Source organism: Eurypyga helias, unplaced genomic scaffold (assembly GCF_000690775.1).
Source record: "Eurypyga helias isolate BGI_N326 unplaced genomic scaffold, ASM69077v1 scaffold2139, whole genome shotgun sequence".
NCBI classification, from domain to species: domain Eukaryota; kingdom Metazoa; phylum Chordata; class Aves; order Eurypygiformes; family Eurypygidae; genus Eurypyga; species Eurypyga helias.
This window is the reverse complement of record NW_010272553.1, coordinates 48792-55637: the sequence shown is the minus strand read 5'-3', so window position 1 is coordinate 55637 and position 6846 is coordinate 48792.

Sequence of the window (6846 nt, the reverse complement as noted above, 5' to 3'; positions counted from 1 at the left end):
TCAGATCAGTAATACCAGAAGTTCCACTATTATAATTTAAGGCATTGATAATGCAACATTGTGATCAAAACCCTGAACGTTTATTTACTCTTTAGACATTTTCATGTGGTTAAATAATTTACAGTTAGCCTATTCGTCACAAGTTTGATTCTCAAAACTGGGCACTCAGTAATGGCCTGCGGTTTTACTAGGGGCTTTGTTGAGCCCTGCAACACATCTCCCTCATGACAGTGCAGCCATTGGTAATCAGACTACTGCTTCAATTCTACAGAACAATAATCCTCATTAAAGGATTTCTTTGAATCCTGGCCCATCTTTTTACAAGTACAGCTTGATAAGCAGTTTGTGTCTATGAGGAATGTGAATACCCAAAGAAATTCAGGCTTTATAGAAATTAGTTGGATCCTTATATATCATTGACTTTCCATTACATATGTTTTTGGCATTTGACAGTTACACACTGTATATAATTAATTTAGTTCTTTCCTCCCTGTAATGTACATGACCTGATTGTAATTTTCCCAAATTAGATCATTTTTCATAATTATTCATCATATCATTTATGTGAACAAATGTCAGGCTATGGTTTGTCTACAAACGCAGAGCTGCATCTTCTGTTATGTATGGCTGACCACACATATCAATTATCCCCCCCCCACTCTAGATACCCTTAGCTTTTACAAATGTGAGCAAAGCACCCAAAAATTCTTAAGGCTTTGGAATTTTAAAGGAAAGCAGAGTGCACCTTGAGCAGGAAAGGGCAGTAGGAACAGGAAATTTAGTACAACTTATGCTTTTCCTGCCGTATTTGCAAAACTTTCATTTTCCAAAGGATTTTGTTTGATTACACTCAAAGAGAGCAGATTAACAAACAGTTTGGTTTTGTCCTCACCCATTCAAGTCAATGAAAACATCTGATTTTAAGCATTTCAAAAAACTCAGGCTGCTTTGCAAAAACTAAAATGGCAACATGCCCCATCCTAAGCCAAAGGAAATGTGTGGCTTACTGCCCGATCTTAGATTCTTCTTTTTAAAACTTCAGCTTTTTCATTGTGCCCCACAGAGAATTTGTCCCTGCACTATGAGAAGGAGAGTGGAAAACCCATGTGCAGGTGAGTAAAAAAATAAGGTGTTTCACTTGGTCAGCTTGAACTCCCTCCATAGCCAATGGAAAGAGATGTTTCCTATGGCAGCTCTTCTGACCTCCAGTATCCATGATGGGTTAGGGGAATCCCAGTCAAGGTCTTGCTGTGAATTTAGGCAAGTACTTTTCAGGGCTTTCCTCTTCACCAGCTATTCCCTGACTGTTACCTCATTCTAATGCATTTGTCATGGGGTCAGACCTGAGAGAAGGCAGGTCTGTGTTTTTGACTCTTTCAAATGACATCCTGAAGAGAGTCCCAGGAGCTGACTTGTACAGGAACAGGGAACCTCACCAGAATCAGCTGACACTGAAGCTTTGTCTGAGCGGAGGAACAGGCTTATGCCTTCACTCTCACAGTCCCGGCCCCTCAACTACCCACAGCAGCGTATTTCTGCAAAAGATTCTGACTCCCCCCTTGCTTGTTCAGGTTTCCTTCAAGTGCAGAGCAGGGTGTGTAGAAGAAAGGGTGATGACTGGGGATTTGTTTTAACATTCAGGCAAGAGTGGCTAGTGTGGTACCCTAAGCTGGACATGGGTAACTCAGCCTGGCTGGAGCTTCTCAGCATTTCCAGGAGCAGTGTCAAACTTCCCCCTAACTCCGACAGAGCCCTCAGCATTGTTCCAGACACAATGACTGAGTATGAAGTAATCTGGACACACGATAGCCTCTTCTCTCTCTCTCCCTGAACGGCACTCTCTTGAGCTGGTTTGTCTCTTGATCTGGACCTTCCACAAAGCAGTGGTTAAGAGCGAACAGCATTAATCTTTATTAAGTAAAGCTGGAAGCTAACTACCTCATACACCTGTTGAAACAGGGGACACGTTGCTAGTACAACTCTCCATCCTGCACAGCTTGCTACCAGCATCATGCAGAGCTAGCTGGCATGCTGCTAACTCTCCCCTTTCCTATTAGCTTGCAACTGCGGTGGCTGCCCTGGCTATGTGATACAGTCTTCACTTTGATACAGCACAAAAGGCTTCAAAGTGGAACACACACCAGAATTAAGAAGGGTGGATTGGTTTGCTTTCATGCATCATAACCTTCTGTTTCTTCTCCCCCCTTCCCCATGCCTCTTATCACTCATCCTAGTTCTGTGCTGGCACTACTCCCACTAGCCCTGCTGTTGTACTTTATTCCTTTCTCAGTCTCTCACCATTATTGTTCTGCATCCTCTTATACCTAAAGAAACTTCCCTGCCTCAACCACTTTTCCAACTTCCCTTTTTTCCCCACTCAAATTCCATTCAGTCGTAACAGCAGTAGCCGTAAATAGCTCCCAACAGCTCCAAGGGGCTTCTCAGACATGTCCATTTCCTTAAATGGCCCTGCAATAAGGAAGAAAAAATATATATTACATATACCTACTCCAACAAAATAGAGATCTCCGAATGTGAGGAGATCACTTCATTGACCTCTGGGAGCTAGACTTGGTTCCTAAGTCAGAGAGTCATAGAATCACAGAATGGTTTGGGTTGGAAGGGACCTTAAAGACCATCTAGTTCCAACCCCCCTGCCACGGGCAGGGACACCTTCCACTAGACCAGGTTGCTCAAAGCCTCATCCAGCCTGGCCTTCAACACTCCCAGAGATGGGGCATCCACAGCTTCTCTGGGCAACCTGTCCCAGTGCCTCACCACCCTCTCCAGGAAGAACTTCTTCCTGATATCCAATCTAAACCTCCCCACTTTCAATTTAAACCCATTACCCCTTGTCCTGTCCCTACAGGCCCTTGTAAAAAGTACCCCCAAGCCTCCTTGTAGCCCCTTCAGGTACTGGAAGGGGCAATAAGGGCTCCCCCGAGCCTTCTCTTCTCCAGGCTGAACAAGCCCAACTCTCTCAGTCTGTCCCCATAGCAGAGCTGCTCCAGCCCTCTGAGCATCTTCGTGGCCTCCTCTGGACTTGCTCCAGTAACGCCAAGTCCTTCTCAGGGCTGTTGACTGCCTTGTGCCTCTTGAAATGTAGGGTTCTTTGTGAGATCAGTTCAAAAGGAACAGAAGTTTGCTGAATTCTGGACAGTAACGAACAAAAGCAGAGAGCTGGCAAAGGCCAGCTCCAAGGTCAAGAAAGGATCACTACCAGGTTTTTTGACTTTGCAAACCAGGATGGCATAGGAATCCCAGAATGGAAAAGGGGACAGGAAGACTCCAATGATGGATCATGGTATAACACTGAGACCTGCAAAGCTGTCAGAAATATCTGCTGTCAGAGAAGCCTGAAACAGCAGCTTATTGGCCACTGAGGAAAACAAGTCCACAGCTCCTCAGGTGAATGGTCACCGCACAGAGTGGCTGTGACCAATCCGTCCTGACCACCATCCCTAAGCTTTTCTACTGCTCTGCCTAAGCATCAGTGCTGTTATTCTGAATGGCTGATGATGACAGGAAGAGCTTCAATTCAAACTCAGTCAAGGATTTTATTCAGAACGAGGGCTGAGCCCATCCGCATCCTTCAGGTGCAATGGAAGAAGCAACCAAACCTTGGTTAGGCAGTAAAAGGACAAGAAGCAGGGAGCACGCTGCCCCCTCTTCTCCTGGTTGTGTGTGGGGATAGAAGTGTGTTGCCTCAGCTCAGCTGCTTCTGTGCAGAGACAAAGGGTGCTCCCACGTGAGCCAATTTAGGTCACCAAAATGGCAGAATACTAACTGGAGGAAAAAAAAAATGTGAATTTTTTTTGCTATTTTAATGAGCTGATGCAAGTCAGAAAAGGAACCAAGAAGCGCAAGAGCTGACAGAGATCTGCGGTTGGGAGCAGAGACAGGAAGGAAGGAGCAGGGGAAGGAGGATAGGAAGTAGGGATGGGGTATGAGATTTCCTCCTTTTGTCTGCAGTAAGACATTATGGGCTCGACTGCCTGTGAAACTGCAGCTTTAGGGAGAAGTTATACGCACATTTCAAGCTGATAGAATTGTTCACTGCCATCAGAAGAAGGAAGTCTTCCCAGCTCTGAGGCCGCTCCATCTTTACTAGATCCTGTCACGCAGTTGCTTGTAATCCATCTCTCCACTCCTCCTTTCCTGCAGGTTTTCTTGTGAAAGACTCATTTTCAGAATTCAGATTAGAATGAATTTAATAACAGAGACGTTCAGAAATAGGTTTTTGTGAAGGGGGTAACCTTGTGCACTCAGGGTTAATAATGACTTAATGATTCTGCCCTGTTTGCTTTGCAAGGAAAAGACACACTGACAGAAGATGACCAGTAAGGGAACGTGTAGGGGAGTCAGCAGAAAACAGGATGCTATCGCTGACATGAGCAAAAGAAGAGACTGGTTTTGTAATTTAAATAGAGGCAGAGACCTCCACCAAAGTGGGAATCATGCAATCATCAAGCTCCTTAGGACATCTTTTTGTTTGTCTTTACATCTGGGTCTCGTCTTTGCAATTTGGATATCTCTACATTTCACTGCTTTGCAAAAGTCTTGATGTTGTAAGCCTGAAAAGTGAACAAGCATCAGAAACACGTGTCCTGCTCCTGCAAGATGCACTCCACAGCTGTGTGCTTGTTCCTGGTACTGGGCCAGACTGCCTGATGCCGCCAAGTTCCCAGGGCAGTCAGGGAGCTGGTTATAGTTTCCCGGTTATCTGAGTCAGCTGCTGCAATGTATATATACCAGATGACAATCATCCCACAAGGGACTGTTCCCCTAGCTAAGAATAGCTGGAGCAGTGAAAAGAGGGGACTATAAGGGAGGAAAGCTGTCCCAGTGTCTGCACTGAAGAGACCAGGTTGCAGCTTGTACAGCTTTATCATAATTAATAACAAAAGTGATAGGGCTAACAGGCCTGTAATCTTGGCAGCCCTTCAGCATCTGATCAGCCTCATTCAGTATCTTTAAGTAACGCAGATCTAAAGCACTAGAGCAATCAGGCTCCTGTCAGAGGTGAAAGAGGGTGTTTCTGAGTCTGATCAGAATAAAAAGTTTGTCTCCTCGGAATAACGTCAGTGAACCCGCCAACTTCAGAATATGAAGAGCCCATCATTCCCTCAGGGGTGAGCACAAGACAAAGCCTTGCGTCATACTGCCGAGAGCCTTGAAACACCCCCTTTCTGAGACACAGGTGACAGACCTTACGGACTTCTGCCCCTACAAGAATGTCCCTGCTCACAACTCCCACCAGCACTGGCGATACCTCCTCCTCTGCCAGCTGAGCGGCATGGTGCTCAGCCAGCACAGGCCACCCCATCTCTGGGAGAGACCTGCTCCTCCTGCCACCTGGTTCTTTTGCTTTGTCTCGGTTGCAGTGTCAGGAATAGCTGTTAAAAAGTTTTAGCTCCAGTTCATTTTTAAATACCTGAAGCAAATACACATTTACATTCAAGAAGCTTTTTGATAAGGATCTCCTATTCTTTCTTGACCTCTTTTCCCCTGTAATTTAGCCCAGTAGAACAGCATGCACCATACCCAACTCTGCATCATCTAAGCAAATACTTTTATGCCCTCTAAGCTTTAGATAGTGCAACGCAACGCTTAGTCTCCAGTGACAATTGTCATTTGAGGACAAAACAACCAAACTTTTAAAAGGCTACTAGTTAGAAATGGCAAACTTGCGCCTTCTGATTTTGCAGATATGCAGCCAAAGTGCAACTCTTGCAGGCTTTCTAATCCACAGACACCTTCAATTTATTGTGTTCCACCAGTAGGATTAGCTCTAGACTAATTTTACATACCGATATACATGTTCTAAACTGCCCAAAGTTACAGTTCTTATTCTGAGGAAATCTACGCCTTTCTACAGTGTGTTCTTACAGAATTAATTGTGAAACACACCATGTAGATCTTTAATACCTGGAGAACAAAATAAGCATTTCATAACACATATTCTCACTAAAGAGGAGCTGTTCTCTATCAAAGGCACAAGAAAGAAGACTGTGGGGAATGAGAAGAGGTAAGATCTCCTGTGAAAGATGGAATACTTTAGCTCTGAATGTGGATTCAGGCCTGTGGCCATTTGCAAGCCACTAGGGGCTTGAGGAAGGAGTCATGGCCGGGGTTATGAAGACAGACATCCCAGAAACCTGGACTGGCCTTCTGGCATTACAGTCTGAAAAGGTAGGTCAAAATATGTCCTAGTACATGTATTTGAAGTTGGAAATCTGTTTTTCTTCATATGTCCTGAAATGCCTCATTTCTGTCCAAAAGTAGTAGCAACAGATAATCCAGGTTTCAGTTTTATAGCAGTTTTACTACTCGTGTCTTTGTAAAGGTATGCTATGTGTATATTATATTAAATATCTTCAGTAATTCAGGCATGCAGCAACATACTTTCTGTCCCTTTGAAATAGCAGTGATCCTGAGTATTTTTCCATCCTACTCTGATTCGAAGGCAAAAGGGAACAAAAGCTTCTTGTTTTCCTCATGTTCGCAATCAGCTAGACTGCTCACTTAGTATCCACTGCCGAAGTTAATATCTGTGCCTACCATGATCATTGGACTATCATAGAAGCAGACTGTCACAGCCATTCCTCAGAAAAGCGCAAGGACAGTGGGGAACATCTGCCAACCTACTGCTCCTTCTGAAAGTGGAATTCTTGATTAGTAGATGGAGTTTTCACAAAAGATCAGTGGTACATATGAATTAAATCCCTGGCACGTGTGTTTAAGATCATTTTTACTCGACTTCACTCATAATTCAGACTCTCTTATTCTTTTCAGTAGTTCATTGTGTTTTCATTTCCTTTTTCTTTTCACATTTTGGTCTACTTT